General features: G+C 50.0%; 1 long non-coding RNA gene across 1 annotated transcript; it reads right to left on the bottom strand.

The window, feature by feature from the left end:
- Positions 1-634: 634 nt before the first annotated feature.
- Positions 635-25,356, bottom strand: LOC310667264. The gene is made up of 2 exons (XR_014506246.1): positions 25,108-25,356; positions 635-2,528 (listed from the first exon to the last, which is right to left on the bottom strand). It is a non-coding gene; the product is annotated as an uncharacterized lncRNA (long non-coding RNA).
- Between the last annotated feature and the right edge of the window lie 435 nt (positions 25,357-25,791).

The following is a 25,791-nucleotide window of genomic DNA, read 5'->3' as shown; positions in this document are numbered from 1 at the left end:
TCGGAAGGTCCCCAGTTCAAAGCTCATCTCTGCCCCCTGCTCACTCCATGGCAAGCCACTCTCTACCCTATTTTGCAGTGGGGTGCCCCAGAGCTCCAGCATGTCTCTTCTCATCAGCAGGTGCACACCTTGGGCTCGTCTGCACTTACCTTTCCTCTGCTCCTTCCAGTCCGTGCTTTAAAGCTCCGTGTCTGAGCATCCCACCCCCACCCTTTTGTAGCTTCCCCTGCAAAAGCTCGCTCTTTAAAGCTCAATTAGAGCAAACGTCAGTCGGGGGACCTGCTCAGAAGCAGAGCTTTTCAGTGTGGACTAGTGCCTGGAAACAGCAGGGCAAATGTGGACAAGCCCTTAGCCCTCTTTGCTTATATTCCTGACCCATAGTTTGCCCCAGATTCTGCAAACTTCCTTCCCCCTTGGAATCATTCACCATCCCTTTTAGTTCAGCTGCAAACTCGCCTCCTAATTCACCACTGGTGATACTCAATCCCCTTATTCCAGCTTTAGTTAGCATCTTACTGCTATCTCTGGTGCAGAAGTCCAGGTTCATGAGTTTGTATGAAACCAGTTAATATTTCTGCCTCAGGGTCCCTGTCTCCAGCGCCGTAGAGCCGCCCAATCAGCACAAAAGGGGAGCTTTTAATTTTTATTAATTTTATTTTTCATTTTCTCATTTTACAAATATTTTAACGAAAAAGCAAAGTCTTTACATAATCAAGCTGCATTTCCCTCAACTTCCCTCCCCTCCTTTCTGCGGTTACTAAGTTTACCATATTGGCCCAAATATAAGACGCACCTGCAAATAAGATGCACCTGCAAATAAGACGCACCTTTAAAATTCAAGGCTTATTTGCAGGCGCGACCTGCCTCTAGGCACTACTGCCCTGAACAGGGGGCGGCCAGCACTGGCACTCAGCGCCTCACTCCCCAAGCTGGCACTAGCGCTCTTTTTCTTCTTCTTCTTCTTTTCTTTTTTCCAGGCGCAAATATATTTTATTGGTTCATTTCTTGCACTTGCAGTACTTTTGGATGGCATCTTTGGCCTGGGATTCCTTGCCATAGTCTTTGACAACGACACAACTGCAGCCCACGACAAGCACGCTGCGCACCTGCCTTCCAACACTACCTCCTCCTGGCACTACTTCCCCAAGCCAGCGCTGGGGGAGGCTTGGGAGCAGCAGGCAGGCTGTGCGCTGTTGCCCTGGGCTCCCGGGCTGCTTCGGGGGGGGGGGGGGCTTTGTTGGCGGCCTCCCCCCTCCCCCGTCCCTAAGGTGGCTCAGTGGAGGCTTGAGTCGGGACGGGCACCATTGTCCCGCACCCCCAACGGCCCTTGTGGGCAGCTGTTTCAGCAGCGATACTGTAAGGTTGCGAATATAAGGCACACTTTAACTTTTCACAATTGGAAATTGGAGGGAAAGTGCGGCTTATATTCAGGCCAATACGGTATATTTCTTTGTTATTGCATTTCCAGTTCAAACCTATTTACTAATTTTCCCTTTGTATTCTCTTTTAATTATTTCTTACAGCACATACATCTTCAAATAGTAAATGAATTTTCCCCATTCTATTTTTTTAAGACTCTCTTTTTGGTTTTTTATTCTTCTGGTAAGTTTCGCAATTTCAGCATACTCCATCCACTCTAGTTGCCTGTCCTCCGTTGGAACTGTTTCCTCTTTCCATCTCTGGGCATAAATCATTCGGGCAGCCATTGGGACATGCATAATTTTTTTCCTGTTCTTTGCGTACCTCTCCACCAATTATACCTAAAATAAAGGCTTCTGTTTTTTTAACAAAAGTTATCTTCAACATTTTTTTCAACTCATTATAAATCATTTCCCAGAAAGCTTCTGCTACATTACGTGACCACCACATATGGGAAAAGGTCCCCCCCCCTTTACATTTCCAACAGGTACATAATTCCGACTTATATATTTCCACTAATTTCCTGGGAGTCCGATACCATCCCAAAGGAGACAAAGTCTTCTCCCCCTCTGTGCTGCTCAGAGCGATGAGTTAGCTGCTGAGGATGTGCTCCAAGGGTCATTCTGGAGAAATTGTTCCGTGTGCTCAAAAGCTAAGCATTTAGAACACAGAAAACGTTTTCATGCGAATGGTGTGAAAATTCTGTACAACGGAACTTCAAGGAAAAAGCAACTTGAGTCACTCTGAAAGAAGAAATTGGAGCACTCCAAATTGTTTGCCCAGAAAATATTAGATCTAAAGGAAAGGCAACACATGGAGATCTGCACTGATTGTTGCAATGCATCCCTTGTTGTTGTATGATAATTGCAAGATTATGGTACAGTCTCAGAAGTGGGCATGGCTGTGACTGTCACGAAGGGAAGCTGCCCTCTGTCTCCTCCTGCATGCTCTCCCTTGTTTGCTTGATGTTCCAGGATTCTCTGAGGGGTCTAGCACATTATGCTTGAGCTGCTAGACAAAGAGGATGCAATTCCAGGTTCATTTCATGTTGCTGTAAGACAGGAGTAAAACTGTTTTTCTCCTGACCTTGTTGCAGCCACTTGCAAAGTCTGTGGAGAAAATGGCACTTCTAAATCAATTGTCCTCTGTTCTTCCCTCTCCTCAAAGTACATTTTTAAACAGGGAATGGAAGTGAATAGGAATTGCAAGATATTCTGAATCCCAGCCTGCATGCTCCCTGGGCCTGGCAGGATGGTACTTAGTCTTAAGAGCCGTCTCCCAGCAGGGCATGCAAAGGTTACCGATTGACCAAGTTGCGCTGGTGGGTGGGTGGTCGGTGGCTTTGAAGGCAAAGCATCTCATTCCTTATCAAAACTTCAAAGGTGTGTGCAGAATGCAAGATTTTCTTTTTATCTACTTTATCTACTTTTCTATTTATCCACTTGCACTGGTGTGCTTTCGAACTGCTAGGTTGGCAGGAGCTGGAACAGAGCAATGGGATCTCACCCCATCGTGTGGATTCGAATCACTGACCTTCTGATCGGCAAGCCCAAGAGGCTCTGTGGTTAGGTCCAAAGTGCCACCCGCATTCCTAGGGGGCCCTAATAATGACACCTGGATCTGTGGAATAGGCAGCTTTGGATTCTTGCACCTGGGGTGCGCTTGACCTCCTCCACCGCCACCATAGCATGAAGCCTCTGGCGGCCCTCTGCCTTTTGCATTAAAGGGCTCTTCTCTGGGGATCTGGGATCTCCCCAGTCATGTCCCTGTGAAGGAGGAGTGGTTGGGCTGTCTTTTATTTGTTATGTTTTATATTTTTCATAAAATTTATACACTGCTTGACAGTCAAGGTGGTTCACAAAGTGGTTTTAAAATATTTATATAACACTATTTTGTTTATTAAAATATCAAAGCAGTATACCACAAATATATGTATAACCATACAGGAGAAACCAATTAAAAAGTTAAGAGCAGCTTCCTGCTGAGGCTGGGAGTGGGGTGGGTTGCAGACCAGCTGAGATCCCTTCCAAGGCCAGAGGTGGGCTTTGCGGGGGGGGGGGATCTGCCTGGCAGGAGCAGGTCCCAGGACTCAGGTTCAGTCCCCTTCAGTACCACCCAAGCAGAGATGAGAAAGGGCCCATGCCTGGAGTACTGCTGCCAGTTGTGTAGGCAGCCCACAGCTAGCTGGGCAACTTCCTGCATCGCCAGGCCTTGCCTTGCCCCCTCTTTCCGGAGGGGCGAGTGCTGCCAAGCCAGCCCTTCCTCACTGGAGCCTTGTGGGGAAACCTTGGCCCCTGAGCTGTGGTTCAGTGAGCCTGCCTAATGATATTCCTGGGGGAGCTGGTCAGGCATCATAAACCCCAGCAATTTGCCCCAGAAGTAGGGAAGGCTGATGCAAATGTGCCGAAGGGGCTGCCTGAGCAAGCTGTTTCCTGGCTGTGCTTGGAGAGACAGGGATAATAAGGCCTGCCCTTCACAAAGGCGCCCCGGCATGGGTCACTGGTGACAAAGCGGATCCCTGCCAGCACCCAGCGCTGGGGCCTGAGTTCCAGCCCCCTCCCCCACCAGCCACCACATGTACAGGATGGCATCCCCTCCCCTATTTCCCAGCACCACATCTTCTCCAGAAAAAGGGAGGTGGAGGCTCTGGGTCCCTGATCTTGACATGCCCATTCCTCTGAGGCCCCCACGACTCGAGAGGACCCAGTGCAGGAGCTGCTCTGCAGAGATGTTGTGCAGACTGCAAAGCCCCTCCTGAGCGCAGGGGCCTCTGGAAAATGCCGCCTTCATCTCCAGTTACTATGGGAACACAACAAAAACCAGTCCCAACCACTTTTGTTGGTAGGCAAAGCGGGGCTGGATCAATGGGGCAGAAAGGTGCATTTGGTCATGCCAGGCTGGTGGCTGCCATCTAGGTAGAAGCCTCAAGGACATCCGTGACCCTTGAGGTCTTTCAGACCCCTGGTATCCTAACTCCTGAAAAAGAGGCCTGGGAGAAGGATGAAGGTTCTGGCCACCACCTCCCCTCCAGTGTTAACCAAACCAGCAAAAGATAGTGAGGACAAATGGACCTCAGGACAACTTTGGACACACAGGGCTCAAAGAGGAGATCTCTAAAGATGGGGAGGCAGCTGTAACAGGGATCGGGGAGGATCTCGTTTTGTCTGCTTTGTCAAGAAAACCAATCTGATTCACAGAGCCTGGACTTTGATGTGGGTTGGAATGCAGTTAAATCAGATTTTGCACTTCTCCAAATTGTGAGATAAAGTTTCAGTTCAAAAAATCTGCATGCTGCTTTTAAAAATGCATTTTTGAAAGCATATATTCATGAGAAATGCAAAAATAAGCATTCAATTATGCCTATATTAGAAAAAATGCATACAAAATGCATATTTTATGGGAAAGAGTGCAATTAAAATGTGGTTTTCTGCCCATAGGTTTTTTTTAAAAAGTTCTGACTATAAGGGAACAGACTATAAGGGAACAGAAATTGACCTAGAAATTGACTGCTCTGTTTATGCCTCATGTGTGAATGAGCTTAACGGACCAGGAGGTGGTGGTGATCAGGGCTGGGTGAACCTTTGGGAGCACCTGAGTCCGGAAGATCCTCCTCTGGTTCTGAAGCATTGAGACCTCCCAGACGTTGTGGCGATGCCTGTCTGCTTCACGCAGCTTCTGGGAGCGTCTCCTGCCTGGGGCAATGAGAAGCCCTGGTTTGGGTTCAATAACGACTCAGGACTCACCCACACTTCTGTTTGTTGCATGATTTCTAGGCACAGGTCCAAGAGGTGTTTCTTCTGCCTCACTGCTTTCCCTTGAGGAACCTTCCATTTACTGCTGAATCAGAACAAAGTCAATCGGGTTTGCTGCAGATTGATGTTTTCAGTTCATCAGTAAACAACAGGGAAAGCGGCAGGATGAAAGAAAACCCTCTCTGACCCGTGCCTGGGAACCATAGGACAAACGGAATCAACCACGGAGCAAGCAGAAGTAGGGATTAGCCCTCTGTTCCAGCTGGGCAGAGGCTTTTGCTATGGACAGTCACCTTGGGAAGATGCATTTCCAAAACCCTCCAACTTGAATGCTGCCCGAGGCTTTGCCCCAAGACACCATGCTGAGCCTTGTGCCAAGTGCAAGTTTGGCATTTGAAGAAAACACAAAGGCGAAACCCCCAAGGAAAAAGAGGGGCAGAGCACCCTCTCTGTGAACTGCCAAGGTGCCCTATAGCCTCACACTTGCCCTGAAGATCACAGAAGGACAGAATAAGAAAAGCCGGGGCCAGTTGGTCCAGCCTTTCAACAGCAGTAGCAGCAGCAGCAGCAGCAGCAGGAGGAGAATCCAGCAGGATGGGGTTGCCTCTATGTGCCCTAGACACAGCATGGATCCACACACCTGAAATGGAACTTGTACAAAACCCTTTGAGAAGGACAACTCTAGGGACTCGCACAAATGGCATTTTCCGAAGGCAAACTTAAAGAGGTAACAGAAGCGGTAATTTTCTAGGGCAGGGAGCAGGCAATAGAGTTTCCCTAGGAACAGACAAGAGGTGGAGTGTTTACAGCTGAAAGCCTGACCAGGGAACTTGTGGAGAAGCCAAGGAAGCCAATAATAATAATAATAATAATAATAATAATAATAATAATAATAATTTATTATTTATGCCCTGCCCATCTGGCTGAGTTTCCCCAGCCACTCTGGGCGGCTCCCAATCAAGTATTAAATATTAATACAGCATTAAATATTAAAAACTTCCCTAAACAGGGCTGCCTTCAGATGTCTTTTAAAGATAGGATAGCTGCTTATTTCCTTCACGTCTGAAAGGAGGGTGTTCCACAGGGTGGGCACCACTACCAAGAAGGCCCTCTGCCTGGTTCCCTGTAACCTCACTTCTCACAATTAGGGAACCACCAGAATGTCCTCGGCGCTGGATCTGAGTGTCTGGGTTGAATGATGGGGGTGGAGACGCTCCTTCAGGTATACTGGACCGAGGCCGTTTAGGGCTTTAAAGGTCAGCACCAACACTTTGAATTGTGCTTGGAAACGTACTGGGAGCCAATGTAGGTCTTTCACGACCGGTGTTATAAAGTCCCAGCAACCACTCCCAGTCACCAGTCTAGCTGCCGCATTCTGGATTAATTGCAGTTTTTGGGTCACCTTCAAAGGTAGCCCTACGTAGAGTGCATTGCAGTAGTCCAAGCAGGAGATAACTTTGGACTCGATGACCCTTGTGGTCTCTTCCAACTCTATGATTCTAGAGCATGCACCACTCTGGCGAGACAGTCTGTGGGCAGGTAAGGTCTTAGCCTGCGTATCAGGTGGAGCTGGTAGGCAACTGCCATGGACACAGAATTAACCTGCGCATCCATGGACAACTGTGAGTCCAAAATGACTCCCAGGCTGCGCACCTGGTCCTTCAAGGGCACAGTTACCCCATTCAGGACCAGGAGATCCCCCACACCTGTCCGTCCCCTGTCCCCCCAAAACAGTACTTCTGTCTTGTCAGGATTCAACCTCAATCTGTTAGCCGCCATCCATCCTCCAGACACTCACACAGGACCTTCACCGCCTTCACTGGTTCTGATTTAAAAGAGGTAAAGCTGGGTATCATCTGCATATTGATGGACACTCAGTCCAAACCCCCTGATGATCCCTCCCAGTGGCTTCATATAGATATTAAAAAGCATGGGGGAGAGGACAGAACCCTGAGGCACCCCACAAGTGAGGGTCCAGGGGTCTGAGCACTCATCCCCCAACACCACTTTCTGCACATGGCCCAGGAGGAAGGAGCGGAACCACCGTATAACAGTGCTCCCAGCCCCTCTAGACAGTCCAGAAGGGTGTTATGGTCAAGGCAGTGTTTCGCTTTCGCATGGCACCAACTCAGAAGTGGAGGCAAGACCCCGGCAGGGGAAGAGGGCTGCTGCACCAGCTGTTCACATGGGGATATTGTCCATGGTGCAAAGAGCCACCTCACATAGCTTATGCAGGGTATCCTGACCTGGTCTCTCCACCAGCGAGCAGCTCAGAGGGAAGAACTAGACCCAAGAGGGAGGCCCAGCTGGAACCCTCTTGAGTCACCTGTTTCCTGCTGAGTTGCCAGCTGCAGCTATACTAAGACACACGCACACACGCACACACGCACACACACACACACACACACACACAAACACACACGTGCTTGCCCTGAAATGTCTCACACAGCCCTGCAAAGCTCTGATTCACTGCTCCTGTGCCTGATTGGTTTTCCAAAGGTCCAGCCTGGGTTTCTTCAACCAAGAACCTGGTGAAGGTGGCGGGGAGTTGCTTGTTCTCTTTCTGAAGCACTTCAGTTCCTTCCAAAGGGCCAAGAAAACACGACTGTGGGCTGCCTACCTGGGCTCGCTTGACCATCCTCTGAAATGGGCAGCATTGCTCTTCCCCTCTGCTTCATCTACTGTTCACAGATCCTGTCTTGGACGGGAGCCAGAGGCAATCAGGACTTTCAAAGACACGCTAAGTGCATTCAGCAAAGGAATTTAATTAGCCTCTTCCCATCCTCAAGAAGTATTTAAAGAGAAAAGCACCAGCCCATTTGACATCTTTCATTCTAGACTCCTTTTCTGCATTTGCCACAGCATCCCTGTCATCCGGAGCAAGTCTGTAATTGTACCTCTGGCTCAGAAAGAGACCTGAACCAGTGGAGGGCAGGCACAGGGGCTGCCATTGTTCTGCTTCACCTTTGAGAGGATTCTCACAGAAGGAGCCATGGGAAACAGCCCAAGAGTCCCTTGAAACAGGACGGCCAGGAGTCATGGCTGCATCGACATGGGCATCGTTTTGATTTATGAGGTGGCTTGCAAGAAGGTGAGATGAGAGCCATGAGTTTAGCTGGCTTTTAACAAATATTAGACAAAATTCGTGGAAGCTCAGGGCCCATCACTTCCTGCAGAGGTCTTCTCTTGTGGCACCGGATGGAGCCTTCTGATTCCAGGTGCCTGGCGGAAGCAGCAAGAGAACACTATTGCCGTGTTGGAAATGACAAGCTGGGCTAGATGAACCATTGCATACCACCCACCATTTCACTAATGAAAATAGGGGCATCCTAAGGAACAGTGGAACATTCTGGGATCAAATCAGAAACTGGAATGGCTTCTGTGAATCTGGGGCAGTCCCTGGAAAATAGGGACAATTGGAGGGTCTGCTCTTGGGGTCTGATCCAGCAAGGTGAATTCTTAGGTGACACCAAGCCTCTTGGGGCAGAAGAACCTTCTGCAGGCACCACAAACTGTTGGGCCATCTCCCTTTTCCAGTCTCTCCCCAACCCTCTGTTTGCATATTTAATAATTCCTTGGAAATCTTAGGAAGTTGCCACAGGGTGGGAGAGGCATGTACAGCTGTCTCAAAGGTTTCATCTTCTGAAAAACCCACAGCTGACCAGCCCTGCTGTTGCTTCATGGCGTTAGCATGATGGAGAACAAGATTGCTTCACAGGACCCTGAAGGGTTAAATGGACATGCCCCCCCCCCAAGCTCCCAGCCTAGAAGAGGAATGTGGCCATTGCTGTTTCCCTGCACATTCCGTGCAGTGATATATTTAAATCTCTATTTAGCAAAAATACTGTAGGTCAAACTCCAGACCCATTCCCCAATTATATTTTCTGTATTAGATGAAATATGTTTCTATTTGGCTCAGGGTTTGTTTTATTAGGCCTGGAAGAGCTGAGTGACCCAGCCTCAGAATAACCTTTTCATATCACTTGGTTCTAGGCCTCAGCAAACAGAAGTTGATAGAGCAAAAAAGGAGAGGACCTGACTCTCTTGCAGGGCAGACACAAGGAGCCCAAAGGAACTCCAAGCATGCTCAGGAACTCTGTTTGATCTTTTCTGATCAGCTGGATAGTCATCTTCCCTTCCACCCCAATTAGGGATTGTTTTTGTTAAGTTGTGGGTGAACATATCGGACAACACAGCGATTCTTCAAACAGCTCTTATTTATTCACAGGCCAGAACAGAACTGAACTGAAGGGTTCAGCCAGCCTGCTTATATAGAGCTCAACTAGAATGCAACAGTAACCATTTTCTGTAACTATCCAATCACTGAATGTCACTTTCGATCCCTTATTTGCATATGTGGACCTGAGTGAAAACTATCTACAGTATCCCCCTGCTGGCCCAGGGTGAGAACTTCAGTACATAACAGTTTTGTTTTATTTTTTACATGATGCATTTTGAATTTTCGCCTTCCTTGTGGTTTATCTGATCTACTTTTTCCCTAGCAAGGGCTTTATTCTCTTTAGCTTCTTTGGCGGTTCTAAGCTCTTTTCTCCCAGGCAGTTTCTAAGAGCTTTGAAGCTCCCATTCACCTGCCTCTGTGTCAGATATCCATCACCCTGGATGGTGGGCCGCTGCCTGCTGGCAAATCCACGGAGGAGCTGGAGAATGCAGCAAGAGGCGTCTGTGGAAAATTTGCTCCCAAATGCCAGCAGACAGGGCAGCGGCACCTTCTGGGAAGCAAACATCTCCCGGCCCCAAAGACTTCCATGCCATTTTTAAACGCAGATGTGGCATTGCAAGGAGATGCTTGTGTGAAGTCAAGAGAGGAAGGAAGCCCTTTCAGAGCCTCTTAGCAGACTGCTGGATGGGCAGGTGGTGGCACACAGTGAGATGAAAGAGAGTGCAAAGCGGGGGAAAGGAAGCTTTCACTCTGAAGTGACCAGAAGGAGCAACATGGCCATATGAACACAAGAGAGGGTAAGAACAGAGGGAGAGCTTGCTGGATGAGGCCAGCGGCCCATCTAGTTCGGCCACTTGTTCTCACTGAGACCAACCAGGTGCCCCCACCCCCAGGGGCGTGGGGGTGCGGGGGGTGCTGTCTGCCCCGGGTGTCATCCCTGAGGGGGTGACAAATGGCACATCGCGGGGGGCGGCACTTGCCATGGGGCCTGGCCTGCGGTGCTTCCGAGCCAGGCGTCTCTCCTGGGAGTGACGTGGTGGCTCGGGCCCTGCACTGCCCGAAACGTCAGCATGGGACTTGCATCTGGCAGGCAGACTCCATGGGCAGCTCACCGCAGCGCCCCCCTGGGCGAATCACCCCGCCCCCGCCGCTAGCTAGCTACACCCCTGGCCCCCATGGGAAACCTGTATCAGGACCGGAGCATGACAGCACTTTCCCCTCTTCCCATGGCTCCCAGCAACTGGCTTCCAGGGCTCATCCACACTTCTGCTTGTCTCGAGTGATTTTTCCACTCCATCTGAGCTTTCTGGACGTGAGTCTGGGCAGTTTCCCCCTTGCCCTGCTCCTTTCCCATGCAAAACATGCTCTTTAGTGCTAAATTGGAGCAAAGGCCAATCTGGAGTAAACCCAAGTTGCTCCAACTGAGGGCTGCAGAGTGCCCTCCCCCCCTCCCCCCGCACCCAGTGAAGTGTGGAGAAGACCTCTGAAGCATGGCTGCCTCTGACTGTGCAGAGGAGTGTGAATGTGGATAAAAAACAGGCATGGCAAGGAGGGTCACATTTCCATTCCTTCCTCTGCCCATTTTGCCCGCGGCCCCGCCCACCACTGGCATATGGCCCCTGAAAGATTGTCAAGAAGGGAACGTGGCCCTCAAGCTGATAAAGGTTCCCCACCTCTGATCCAGAGGCTATCTGGAAGAAGCAGTGTGTGGCTTCCCGCGAGGGAACCCAGGGAGAGGGGGTGGGGAGAGAGAGAGAGAGCCGCAACCTGCTTCCTGTCCATCACTCCCCGTCTCCCGTGGAGCTGAGACAAAGGCAGCCTCATCTGGGCCTCCTGGCACATACTTCTAGCGTCCATTTCTGTTGCAGGAGACCTCCCAACCACAGGAGGAGGAGGAACCTGATTGCTAGGCAAAACATACATATAGCCAAAGGTTTCAGCTTGAAACGGGGGTGGGAGGGGAGAAGTAGGGGGCGGTGGAGGGGCCAGCGGCTGACTGGGCCTTTTCCCAGCAGCTCAGTCAAGTGGGACTTCTTCCTGGGCCTGGCTCAGGCGGATTCCAAAGAGCAGTTCTGCTCCGTACGAGGAGGAAATCCAGCTCTCAGGCTGAGCCGGTTTCGCCTGGTACCTGCAGTTTGGGCTCTTTGTTCCATCAGCTCGTTCCAGACAAACAGCTGGACATTTCTTGGAGATACTCCACAATTCCACAAACAGTGTGATCCGCAGCATTTTCCTTCCTCTCCCTTTTGGATGTACTTCCCCACCCCCAAATTGTATTTCAGATGTGGCTGCCGTCAGAAATCAGGCGGAATCCATGGTGGCCTTTGGCTTTTCCTGTGAAGCAGAAAGGTGTTGCTTGATGCAGATGAAGAGGGACCCTCACTGGCCTCAGCTAGAAAGGCCGCCTTGGGTAGGGCAGCAAATGCAAAATCTCCAGGCATAAGGTTTGTTGAGCCACAAATCCACAAAGAGTGACTCCTCAACATGGTATCAATTCCGCCTGTTCAGCCTGGGGTTAGATTTCTGACCAACATGTTGTCTCCCCCACACCCCACCTGCAAAAAAATAATAATAATGTTCCTTGCCACGATAGTTCATAAGTTGTTGAGAATTTCCCATCTTAGGTCTCTGCCCCTCCTCATAGAATAACAGTTTCTGGAGTTCTCTAAACAAAAAACAAACAAAAAAAACCCCAGCCAGTTCCCAGGCGATCTGCAAAGTGGGGTCTCTGGATCCACAAACTTGAGACATCACCCATCCCTACCCCAGAGTGGGTACTAAACGGACTTCAGAGGGGGAAAGGACCTCCCACACCTCAAGGGATCGTGAATGGGAATAAATTTCACAAACACACAGAGTCCTGATTGCAAGCGTCTGCCTTGGAGCAAAAAGAGATTCCTGCACATCAGTGGAGGGAGCCTTACATCCTGGTGTAGTCACCACCCCTTGTTTTTAAATACCTTTGGAGATACTGTTTTAGCAGGGGCAGGGGAGCCAGGCCTGGGGGCAGTCCCAAGAAGGCCCTTCTTCTTCTTCTTCTTCTTCTTCTTCTTCTTCTTCTTCTTCTTCTTCTTCTTCTTCTTCTTCTTCTTCTTCTTCTTCTTCTTCTTCTTCTTCTTCTTCTTCTTCTTCTTCTTCTTCTTCTTCTTCTTCTTCTTCTCCTCCTCCTCCTCCTCCTCCTCCTCCTCCTCCTCCTCCTCCTCCTCCTCCTCCTCCTCCTCCTCCTCCTCCTCCTCACTAGGGCACCCAGTCTGGGAAGAGGGCTTCTTTCCTTCCTCTCCTATTTCAGTTGAAACATCAGCTTTCCAAACTCTGATTGTAACCCATTGGCTGCAGGGCAGAGTGATGACATCCACTCCTGCTAGGAAGCCATGGAGCTGAGGGGCTTTAGCTGTGGGCTTCTGGGTCATCAGCACACCCAGCCTTCATGCCATCCAGGCAGAAGGACACTCACCTAAAGGAGCTTCTCCACAAGAGGCCCAGCTCCCCCTTGGCAAGGCCCCTTCCCTCTGCAAGACACTTTGAAATACTCTCAAGACAGAAGCCATGGGGTGGGGGTTGCTGAAGCTTTTGCCACAGGCCCTGGACCTCTAATTTTCTAATTTTCCTTTGCTTTTAGGGTGGCTGAGCAATCTGGAGAACGGGTGGGATGGATCCAGGCAGCCACCATGCCAATTTCCCAGAGGCACTAATGCAAGTACCTTGGCATATGCAGATTCATATGCCACCAGGAGTCCTGGCAGTGCCCGGTGGCAAGGTTTCCACTCCTCTTTCAGTCTGAAACCCCACCCTGAGTCTTTTTGAGGGGGCAGGGGAGGGGAGGGTTACAGTATAATTTGTTCTCTGTCTTTCCACAAAATTTTAAGGCGACTCTTGGAATTGAGGGAAATAATTAAATCTTGTAATAGTTAATAAACAATCAGAAAAACAATGACATCAGACAAAAGCCCTAAAGCAGAGGCAACAGTGCAAGGCTGTGACCATTAAATTCTTAAAGTTTACATAGACCTTGCTTGTCCAGACATTGGCCCATCTTCCATGCCCCGCCCCTAATTGGGTGGCAAACGTTTTCTCAGCTGAGGGTGCTAACTGAGTGACTCCAGCTTAACTCAGAGGTCCCCCCCCCACAAGTGGAGGTTGCAAAAATGTGCCCCTGGAGGGAGCCCCCTTCCCTTTTTCCTTGGCTAATTCTCCTGCCCTTCATCTTTGCACCAGGTCTCCTGGTGCAGATAGAAATCTCCCTCTATATCCATATATTTCTTTACTGACAACCTTCTCCAGCTGATCTTGTTCTCCTTTGAAGGAAGGCATTTTCCCTCACTGTCTGAAAGGAGAGCCAAAAAGCAAGCAAACACACAGGAGAGGTGGACTGAGGGGAGAGGGGCATTTCCCAGAGGGGAAAATGAGGCAACAAGGATGTCTGTGAAGCACCATGCATTCTTAGCTGTGTTGGCCAATGCAGGGGCTGTTCTGAAATACAATGCACCGGGTTTGTTGCCTTCTGCCCACCTCTTACACTAATGCACCCCCCCCCATTTTGCCTACATGTACCACATCACACTCTCTGTGTACCCTACCTTTGACAACCTTTGACAACAGTCACATTTGCGCTGAGAGAGAAGGGTGTTCTTAGTTTTAAATTACTTAATTCAGGCAAGAATTGTGTTGACTCATATGCAGTGTGGGCTGTGGAACAATAAAGGCCCCTCCCTTTCCACTTAAAGAGCAGTATTTTGAGCTCTTGGCATTTTCCAGGGATATTTGCGAAGCATCATTGCATACACTCTCAGATGGGATGAGCTGCAGAGCTGAGAATAGTTCCAGGTTGTGTTCAGACAACTATTTCTGTAGGTTGTAAGCCTAGTTGTGGGGCAGGACTGCATCAGGTCTACGCAGAGCCCAGCCCAGCAGCCTCTTGCTCTAAGAACAGGAAGAGGAGACGGTGCAGCTGGGACATCCTTCCTCTTCCTCTTCGTCTTGTGCTGCAAAACTGAACCTTCCATTTCTACCCCACCCAATATTCTTTAATTGTTCCTTTAAAAAAAAAACACAACAAATTATCAGCTTGTGAAAGGAGATGAGTTACCATTTTGCACAAATGTTTGGTTGTCAAAACCTCCAGATTTCTGCTTTCCCAGGACACTTTCCGTTGCCAAAAGCGATCAAAGGAGAGAAAGTGAATTCCTGCCGAGCGAGCAACAAGGACGGCTGTTTCCCTGTCATGGTTTCATTGGTTACTGCTCCTCAACTGCATGCAAATGGCAGGACACCCTCTTTCTTTCTTTCTTTCTTTCTTTCTTTCTTTCTTTCTTTCTTTCTTTCTTTCTTTCTTTCTCCCCTTCCTATGCTGCATGCCTAAAGCCTCCCTGCGTCTCCCTGCTTTCTCTGAGTTATTAGCTTGACTTTTTATTGGGTCTGCCTCGTCAGATGTCGAAGTATTTCATCCATCAAGTCAGACTCTTTTTAACACTAATACTGAATTTATAGAAGTGGTTAAATGAAGTGTTGACAATATGGACCACGTGTTTCTGATTAGCACTGCAATTTAAAGAGAGAGGCAGCCAACTCCTTTGAGCCACTGAAATAGGGCCTGGTGAGTGAGAGAGCTTCCCTTTTCCCTTTCAGAGCTGATGGGGGCAAGGCGGAAGACAGCCCCCCCCCCCCCCGAGCACTAACAGATGCTGGTCCTGGAACTTGCCATGGATTCAGGGCTGGTCTGCTTAGAGGCAAGGAGGGCTCTCCTCCCAATGCTTTGTGGTGCCTCTGTGGCCACTAAGCCCCATGCTGTGGTCGGAGTTCTCTCCTTTCTATTGTCTGGATTGGGCCTAGTTGCCAATTTGCTTTCTTTTTTTGCTAGCAGCCAAGGCATCTTTCAAACCCTTTAAAAAGATCCCCATCCCACCACCCGCCACCACTGACAGTGCCGGATTTAGGGTGGTGCGGGCAGTTCCCTCGAACAAGGTGCTGAGCTGAAGAGGCACAAAACTGAAAAGTTCCATAACTGAGAAGATCCATTTTGGGGCGCTAAATTTTGGCCTTGCACAGGGTGCCATATTATGAAAGATTACCAAAGTCCACCTCTGTCACCTCTGCACCTCTGTCAGCAAGAGCCTTGCTAACCCCAAAGAGCCTTGTGGCACCCTGAATGGAGTCCTTGCTGTGGCACAACAAGCATCTCAAACATAGTCCCCAAGAAATGCTCCGTTCTTTTGTCCTCCTCTCTACCAGTTCTCTGCAGTATAGAGTGTGGATACATTTTATTTTTAAAAACATTTTTGGATTCCGCCCAACTGGATACCAGCCCAGTGGTGGTGTAACCAGAGCTTAGTGGAATGCCTGCGCCGCAAGGTCCTTTCAGTGGCTTCGGAGAGGAAGCCCCAGGAAAGGAGGCAGAGGGCGGGGACCACTTCAGCACTGACCAAGAGGTGAAAGGGTTAATTGCACCCTAACCTTTCTGACAAGCTTGTGGTGGCCATGTGGTTAGACCGCTTAACTATGTGCTCAGTGCTGCTGCAGTAACAAATGATGTTGACAAATTGGAAAGAGCTCTGAGGAGGAGAGCAGCAGCAATATGCTGGAAGCCAAGCCTGAGAGCACAGCCTGGAGGAGCAACCAGGGAAGTTTATCCTGGGGGGCAACATTAAGCCATGGAGGAGATATGTTGGATGTGACCAAATATTTTAAAAAGGCCAGATAGAGGACAGCCACAGTTGCCTGCCCGTCTTTCAAGGACAGCACAAGATGCAATGCTTTTTGGAGGCAGAGTTGGGTGGAGTCACACGGAATTTTCTGCAGAGAACTTAAGAGAACAGGGCCACTTCCAGGTCATCAAAAAGTGGACATAAAATTTGCACATGCTAATTTATCTGTGGGACGCGGGTGGCACTGTGGGTTAAACCACAGAGCCTAGGACTTGCCAATCAGAATGTCGGCGGTTTGAATCCCCGTGACAGGGTGAGCTCCTGTTGCTCGGTCCCTGCTCCTGCCAACCTAGCAGTTCAAAAGCACATCAAAGTGCAAATAGATAAATAGGTACCGCTCCGGCGGGAAGGTAAACGGTGTTTCCCGTGCACTGCTCTGGTTTGCCAGAAGCGGCTTAGTCATGCTGGCCACATGACCCAGAAGCTGTACGCCGGCTCCCTCGGCTAGTAAAGCGAGATGAGCACCGTAACCCCAGAGTCAGTCACGACGACCTAATGGTCACGGGTCCCTTTACCTTTACCTTTAATTTATCTGTATCAATGTGCATTTAGAAATAATTGCAGTGATTTGTGGAGCAATACAATTCATCTCAACGCAGCACAGAAGCTTGTAACCAGGTGAGCTGGGTGCCCTCGCAGCTCAGCCTATTGTCCAGATGATGCTAACTGTGGATGGGCTACAAACGCACACATACAAACACGCACACACACAAGCACACGCACACACACACCCTTCCTTCTTAGGGTGCTTTACCTTTATTTGGATCTGGACTAGACAGCCCTTCAAACAAAGGACTCTCTTCCACAATGCAGGACACATGGCCACCCTGGAACTCAGAAGCCTTGCAGAGAGAGTTACTGCTGATCCCCAGAGAGCCTGTGTGGGTCTGGCTAGGAAAAGGCAGTCTTCAGAGTGAAAACTTGGACAGGGTGCAAGAAAGCACAACAATGCCTTGGCATCTCCAAGAGTTCTCCCAACTAGCTTGCAATCTTGGGTCTTTCCCCTGTAACTCTAAACCTTAGCTGTGTTTAATTCCCGCCGCCCCCCTCCCATCTTTCCCAAGGAGTGAATCACTTCTTGAAAAACAACCCAACTCCTTCCTGATGGACTATGCTGTGTGCATGTCAAGAAGGAAAAGCACCCCAGAGTTTGAGCTGGTGGGGCCTGGGCTTGGGGAGCTGACAAAGAGAAGACCTGCCAGCGCTGCTCTCTGCCTTTGCTGGCTGAGTGAGGGGGATGCTGGACTCAAGAGAGCACATGGCTGCCTATAATTAAAGTGGTACATGGCTGCATTAGAGAAGGGGTTCCCCAACCTTTTCCACTCCCCACCCCAGTTCCATAAACACATAAAGCCAGTGCCCCCTAGCCTACCCTTTAAAAAATATCATTTAGAATAGTGGTTTGCACAACCCACTAAGGAATAAAATAACTTGATATAATTCAAAACACTAACCATTAATTGCACATTTATTCAAAATCCAGTTAAAACTATCCCCCCGACTATTCCAACTGAGCTATTTCGTTTAGTTAATTCAACAAAACTGGGGAACCTGATCCAGTGATGCCAGCTTTTTGAAATCTGATAGTTATTTACACTTCCTGTACCCCCTGTCCTGCCCCCCCAGCCTCTCTCCACCCCCCAGGTAATCCCACTTCTCCCCAGGTGCCTCTGGCCACCTCTGATCAGGCCACCTCCAGGAGTTGACATCTATTCAGTTCTGCTTCGGCTGAAATGGACCACGAGTCCATCTGCTCAAATTGGTTGCCATTATTGGAGATCAAGGAGGCTCTAGATTCCCAAAAACAAGAGAAAGGGGGGTTAAGAGAAAAGGTTTGTTTGTTTTCAAGGGAAAGGTGTTTTAATCTAGGCTCCTCCTACTTTGTGGCCTCAGATGTTTTGAACCAGCGCAGCTTCCATCTGCTGCAGCCAGTGCAGCCCAAGACAGGGGCATGATGGCCAGCCCCTACGAAAGGAAGAAGCCTTGGTCAAAGAAGATGAAGAAGACAAAGAAGAGGGGCTAAACAAAATATTGACCTATGCAGGACAAATTAGTACAAAAAAGGGTAACTGTATAATGCACATTTCCTAAGCCTTCTGTACAGATCATCACATTAGCATAACTTCTAAAAGTCACTTGTAATAAGATGAAGAAGTTTTTTAAATTGGATTGTTAAGTATATAAGGTTTAATGGACATGCTGAACAATCATATTGTAATGGAATCAGGAGGGGGAGTGGAGGGAAGTTGACAAAAAAATAATGGTTTACAAATTTGGTTATGATTATTATTTTTCTTTCTTTTTCTTTTTTTGCTTTGTTATTATTGGAAAATTAATAAAATGTTTTTTTTTAAAAAAAAAGATCAGGGGGATGTCAGGGGTTGTGGTCCTGGAGAGCAGTGGGTGAGGCCAAGCCAGGGGAGGAAAGCTGGCTTGGCCCAAGAGCCTCTCCTGCTTGCATTTGTGTCCAGAGGTGGCTGGGGCTGTGCCTTTGGCTGCTCATTCTGTCTGCGGCACCTGACGTCCACCCCCCACCCCCCGTCAGCAAATCAGGTGGCTGGTGGGGTTATTGAGAGCATTACTCCTCCTTGCACCAGGAGATGCAAGGGGGAGGGGCACCCTGGTGTCACTGGTGATGGATGCGCGTGCCGTGCGCCCAGGCAGGAGAGGCAGAGAGGAGCCGGCGCACCATCTTGTTTTCCAAACATGCTGCTGTTCTCAGAGCATGTTGATGGGGCCGTTGCCATGGCAAATAATGCAGCCCAGGCTGGGAAGCCTCTCTTGTTCGGGGCTGTCAAGCAGGCCTCTTTTCCATCCTGTCTCCTCTGACGGAAACAACTGGAGCCCTTCCCCAGAAATGGCATTTCTTTTGCAAAAGCGCTCTCTCTCTCTCTCTCTCTCTCTCTCTCTCTCTCTCTCTGTGTGTGTGTGTGTGTGTGTACTGGCCTCATCAGGAAGCTCCCAGGAAATGCTCCTCTGGGAAGGTCAAGGGGCACAGGGCGTTGGGCTCGGCTGTGGCCATGCCAAAGTCCCTCTCCACAGAGAACACAGTCTTCTCCACAAACAAGACAGGGGTTTGATGGGCCGGGCTTCTTTTTATTGCCCCCAATTTTAACATGGAGCATCTTCTTTCCTCCTTTTGGCTACGGTTTGCTTTTCACTCTTCCCCCCCACCTCCTTGCATTTCTTTTGTTCCTTTGTTTTGCTTTTAACTATTTGTTGCGTTTGTATTTTTAATGGATCGTATTCTACATTTTTATGCCTTCCCAGGTACCTAGAAGCACAGGAAATGGTTTATCATTATATTGTTCGTGCTATTTTTTTTAATGGTGGCCTTTAAGGCAAGCAGTTTGCACAATGGAGGGCCCTGCTTGGTGTGTGGCCACGGACAGCTTTACAGATGCGTGCCACGTTTTCAGCTTTTGTTCTGAGAGAGATGGCCAGGAAAGCCCTCAGATTAGAAAAACAGAGAATGCCAAACCTGCATGGAGAATGGCATGGAGCAGGCAAGGGGGAGGCAGAATGGCAGCAGGGCACACCTCGAGTGATGTGATGGGCACTACCAGTGCCAGTGATATGATGACAGTCCATTTGACAGCAGCAACACACTCCCAGTCCCCCATGGAGGCCCCAGCAGTGTGTGTGTGTTTGTGTGCTGGACCTCAAAGAAAGCCATTCTGAACTCCCGAAATAGCATAGCAATGTCTGTGTAGTTTTGCAACAAATGGAACCATTTCAAAACCTCCAAAGAACCAAGAGATTCCCCTTCCCACATCTTTCTACAATGGTGAAAACTGAAAAACTTCATTCTCCATGGCCACGATTCACCTTACTTAGCCACCAAAAGCCACCATTGTGCCTTCCTGTTTTTCTTTCTAAGTTGTGGGGCAGTCACTCAGGTTGGCCCCTCTCTCTATGTCCACAGCCTTTCCATAAGTGTTCAATCCTCTGTTCCATCCTATTTCTGCATTAATTTGAGACTGGTTGTTTTGTTTTTTGCTTTTAAAAAGACTGCATGAAAAGTCACATTAAAATGTGTATTTTTAAATGAACTTTCTATCAAAACAGACATTTCTAAACACATTTTCTCTTGAAATACACTTTGTAAATGCCCTTCCTCTCAAAATAAGTGTTGTAACATGTATTTTGGCATGTTTGGGGGGGTTGTGTTGGAGCACTGGGGATGTGTGAAAGCCAATGGGCAACTTAAGGTCCAATCTGCACATCAGTTTGGGAAGTTCTGGGCACCACAGTTCAAGAAGGACACTGACAAACTGGAACGTGTCCAGAGGAGGGCAACCAAAATGGTCAAAGGCCTGGAAACGATGCCTTATGAGGAACGGCTAAGGGAGCTGGGCATGTTTAGCCTGGAGAAGAGGAGGTTAAGGGGTGATATGATAGCCATGTTCAAATATATAAAAGGATGTCACATAGAGGAGGGAGTAAGGTTGTTTTCTGCTGCTCCAGAGAAGCAGACACGGAGCAATGGATCCAAACTACAAGAAAGAAGATTCCACCTCAACATTAGGAAGAACTTCCTGACAGTAAGAGCTGTTCGACAGTGGAATTTGCTGCCAAGGAGTGTGGTGGAGTCTCCTTCATTGGAGGTCTTTAAGCAGAGGCTTGACAACCATATGTCAGGAGTGCTCTGATGGTGTTTCCTGCTTGGCAGGGGGTTGGACTCGATGGCCCTTGTGGTCTCTTCCAACTCTATGATTCTATGATTCTAAGTGTGGATAAGGTCAGCCCATATCAGAAGGAGCAAAGAAAGAATTTCCAAGCAATTCTCTAACACCCCCTGAAGGCAGGACAGAAGTTTGCTTTCCCTGTGGTCATGGGAACTGGGCCTGGTGCAAGCTGCAATGCAAGAGTAGGTCTACCAGGTTTAATCCCCTTTGTGACAGAGGTATTTAGACCAGAAGGAGCTGGTGGCTCCTTTTGCCACAACCAGGACACACATCTCGATGAAGCCGCTAGGTGCCGTCATCGGGTTGGGGGGGGGTTGGGGCTCAGTGTTATCATCAGCAGGACAGCCGGTGATGTGCAGCTCTTCCTCTCTCCCTACCTTCTGTGTAGCTGTGTCTCTGCTGAACCAGTGCATGGGCTGGACGAGGGCCCAGGAAACGGAAGTTGAATCCTGATAAAATGGTGCTCCTGCTGGCAGGTGGTTCTTCTGTCTGGGAACTGGGTGTCTGGCCTGTTCTAGATAGTTGCTCCCCACCCAATGAAGAAGCAAGCATGCAGTCTGGTGGTCCTTCCCCTGGATCCACCATTGTCACAGGAAGCCCAGGTGGCCACTTGCAGCTATTGCTGGTTTGCCAGCTATGGCTGTTCCTGGATCAAGATCACTTGGCCAGAGTTTTGCATGCTCCAGGAACATCCTGCTTTTCGTACTGTAATGCGCTCTATGTGAAGACAGCCCAGAAACTGTGGCTAGTACAGCTGGCCTCTAATGCCTTTCTGCATTATGGGTCCAATTCAAGGTGCTGATGCTCACTTATAAAGGCCTCCAGGCAGTCAGCTGGGGCTGTCACATCAGCTGATACGGCCCTTGCTGCTGTGCCACAACTGTGGAACTCCCTGCCCTCGGGGTCCAGATAAACAGCCACATGACTTAGGGGCTTCCACTGCCTTGTCATAACACACGGGAGGGGGGGCTCATTTAAATCAGCCCTGGAGTCTAGGGTTGCCTGGGGGGCCCTTCCTGTGGACCCTCTATAGCTACCACATATCTTGTCAGGGGAGTGGTTTATTTTTGTGTGCTGGAAACTGCTTTGGGACCATGTTGTATAAAAATGCATGTTATAAAATAAAACGAACTTGTGGAGTCCAACTGAGGCAAAGTCTGGACAAACTAGCCTGGTCTGCAGGGCCTCCTGAGTGAAAAGGAAGTAAGGGGGGGGCACACTTTCCAAACGTCCCAAGGCAGTGCTAAGACAACGGATCCAAAGCACATTCGCAACTGCACATAGGGAGAGAAAAATGCATTTTAAAACACGCACGTCCAAGTGCATATTTACATGTCCGGGCGGGGGGCGCTGCAAATGAATGTAGAAATAGGATGAGCTTGGTTGGGTGGGGTGAGCAGGACATCTGGATGTGGCCCAGATGCGCTTTGGGGTTTCCACCAGCCAAGTCGTTCGATGCTGCCCGCGCCCGGCGCCGGCGCGCCTCCCGCTCAGACCCGCAGGCCTGGGGGTCGGAGGGAGCGGGGTCCTGGCGCTCCCCCCTCCGCTCCCCAAGTGCCTCCAGCCAAGCCCGTTGGCACCCGCAGCCGCCAGAGGCGCTTCCTAGCCCCCTCCACCCCCCCCGCCAGCCCTCGCCCGGCTTTCATTCTTTGGCTGGAGGTTCAGGGTCACCCGCGTCGCTTCCCCGCGTGGCGGAGACCCTGGAACATCTCCTGCGCACCTGCCCCGACCGGAGTGGCAGCAGCGGGCGGAGGAGGAGCCGGGCGGCCGGGCGGGGCCCTGTCCCCTCCCCGCGACGGGATTAAAGGGCTTTTGCAACCAAGTAATGCGAGAAGGATTCCCGCATTCCTCGCCGGTGACTCACGGGAGGCCTCGCTCGGGAGGACGGAGGAGGGGAAGGAAGAGAGGGAGCGCGCCAGGCAGGAGGAAGATGCTGCTGGCCCGGGAGGGGGGCACCCGGAGGGCGGGATTGCAACGGGGGGCAGGATGGGGCAGCAGACCTCTGGGCAGGCAGGCGTGCTCCAGGAGAGGCCAGCCCCATCTTGGCCCCAGCTTTTCTACCAAGAACTCTCCCCCATTTTATCCCACTCCACATTTGGCGGGGGGGGGGGCGGCACAGACCGGCCTTGTTCAAGACTAGACTTCTGACATGGGAGGTGCTTAAAGGTAAAGGTAAAGGGACCCTGACCATTAGGTCCAGTCGTGGCCGACTCTGGGGTTGCGGCGCTCACCTCGCTTTACTGGCCAAGGGAGCCGGCGTACAGCTTCTGGGTCATGTGGCCAGCATGACTAGTGAACCAGAGCAGCACACGGAAACGCCGTTTATCTTCCCGCTGGAGCGGTACCTATTTATCTACTTGCACTTTGAGGTGCTTTCAAACTGCTAGGTGGGCAGGAGCAGGGACCAAGCAACGGATTTGAACTGCCAACCTTCTGATCAGCAAAGCCCTAGGCTCTGTGGTTTAACCCACAGCGCCACCTGCGTCCCTCAGGAGATGCTTACCCATGGGCAAATAGTGCAAGAGGGTGCTCACCACGGCGCAGGGGGGAGACACTTCCACCCTGCCGCCCTTGGTCTTGTTGTGCTCCGGGAAGATCCTGCTGCAGTGTGGCATAATGGTTAGAGTGCTGGACTTGGACCTGGGAGATCAGGGTTCAAATCCCCCCTCGGCCATGAAGCTCACTGGGTGCCCTTGCACCCGCTCCTCAGTTGTGAGGAGGAAATAGGGAAGGAGAGGAACCATACAGACCACCTTGAGAACCTTGGAAGATAAAGGTGGTATATAAATGTAATAAATACAAATAAAATAAAATAAAGGCTAGACATACTTGCTCTTGAGTTTTGTCCAGAAGGTTGCATATCCAGAAGGTTGGACAAAGTGGCTCTCATCACAAAATCGGGACTGGTTCCTGTGGACCAATCTGACTCTGACTGGCAGTGGCTCTCGGGGGTGGGGCCAGGGTCTCCGACGGAGAAAGCGCCCATTTCTATCTTTGCACCAGCTTCCAGATCCTCCCGGCCAGAAACGCCTGCTGACCCCACCATCTCTGCACCCAAAGGACTTGAGCTACCACTCACTGTGGCTGAGCCCCTTAAAACAGAAAGCTTCCAGGATGCCTGATACCACTAGTGGGCAACTCACGGCCCCCAGCGCCTTTTAAGTGGCCCCTCTACTCCTCCTGAAGCTGTTCCACTCTTGCCCAAGATATCTCCTTCCTGTTTGTTGCCTTTTCCTTGTTTTCCGGACTTTCTAAAGTCGCTCTCCCCTCATATCTCTTTGTAGTTTTAGATTTAGAACAATTGGAAGAGGCAGCATATTATTTGATAAAAGTAAATGGCCGCTTTGCTTTTGTTTTGTCTCTCTGCTTTCCCTCAGTGGCATTTGTTCATCCAGAACATTTGTGCTTGTGGCTCACCTGTCATGGGCTTGGCCTCCAGCCACTGCCAGCTTGCAGGGGACCCCCAAGAGCCACCCTCATGGGAATGTGGCCCTCAAGAAAAAAAAGCCTGCCCAGGGATGAGGAAGCTTTGGCCCTCAAAATATTGCTGAATTACCGTATAACTCCTGTCATCCCTGGTTTGCTGAGGCTGATGGGAGTTGTAGTTCAGCAACATCTGAAGGACCAAACCTCCCAACCCTTCCCACTGCTCCACCCAGCCAGTATCCTCTACTCCTGCCTCCTGTAATCTGGTAATAGCCAGATCCATCAGTCCCTGTCAGCACTAGAAGAGAAGATGAAGAGTTTGGATTTGATACCCCCTTCATCACTACCCGAAGGAGTCTCAAAGCGGCTGACATTCTCCTTTCCCTTCCTCCCCGACAATAAACACTCTGTGAGGTGAGTGGGGCTGAGAGACTTCAGATAAGTGTGACTAGCCCAAGGTCACCCAGCAGCTGCATGTGGAGGAGCAGAGACGTGAACCCAGTTCACCAGATTACAAGTCTACCCTCTTAACCACTACACCACGCTGGCTCTCTACCAACATCCAGGGACTATGGAGTTGTAGTCAAGAACATCTGGGGGACAGGAGGTTGGGGAAGACTGGTCTCCTCTGACTTGCTGCAGCTCGTGCAGAGAGGCCCTTCCTATCCCCCCCCCCTTACCCCATTTTATCTAGGTTGAGTATATCCTTTCTCATTCTTCCATGGAAACCATCAGATACAACATCCTTGTAGCAGCAGCAAAACCAGTCCTTTTTTCTGGAGGTACTCAAGGGTACGCAGTACAGGCACCCCCTTCAAATGTTAAAAGTGTGGCAGTTGCTGTAACAACTTCATGGTTAGTACTGGCACGTCCCCCCCCCCCCCTTAAATAAAAAAAGCAATGAGCTTTTCAAAAGCAAAGGACCCCATTGGTCATCTTACCTTTAAAAATAAGCCCACTCCAGCCCGGAAGTTCTAAGATCCTCCCCCACAGACCAATCCAATATTTGGGGGTCATTTTCAGCACCCACCCCGAAGGCACAGAAAATGCCTGGAGATGCTGAGCCTGTGGTTTCCTTGCCCACAGAGGGTGTGCTGTGCCACTGGGCATATTGGGCATCCCTGTGTAACATGCCCATCTTGCAATTATGGGAAAGCAAGAAGGCCAGGCAAAAGCATTGGAGGTAGGCAGCAAGATACAGATGGAGATGTATCGCTGGCCTCATGCTAAACACGAGCCTTTTAAAGAATCATCTGAAACCACTCAAAGCCCCATTATTTTAATTTCCCCCTGTGCTCACCATCACTAAAAAAGGAATGAGGGCTTCAGGATTGCCTCAGAGTTTCCAGACACGGGCGGCCTTGGATCCCATGAAAGGAATGGAGGTCTAGCTAACCCAAGGAATCCTCTCCCTTGGACAGCCTTGCAGGGAACACATCTGCTTCCGATTAGAGGGAGAAACATTTCCTAACTTGGGCTGCTTTTCCCTGTGAGGGAGTTTCCTGCCAAGCTCTGGGGCCCAGGAGTGCTCAGGAGAGGTGGTCGAGAATGGGGCTTGTAAGTGGAGCCCCTAAAAGGGGCCTCCCTGCAGATTCATGGGGGGGGGGATTTGCTCCCCCAAGGCA

Source organism: Podarcis tiliguerta (genome assembly GCF_965153285.1).
Source record: "Podarcis tiliguerta genome assembly, chromosome: 16".
NCBI classification, from domain to species: domain Eukaryota; kingdom Metazoa; phylum Chordata; class Lepidosauria; order Squamata; family Lacertidae; genus Podarcis; species Podarcis tiliguerta.
This window is presented reverse-complemented; position numbering and strand designations above follow the sequence as displayed.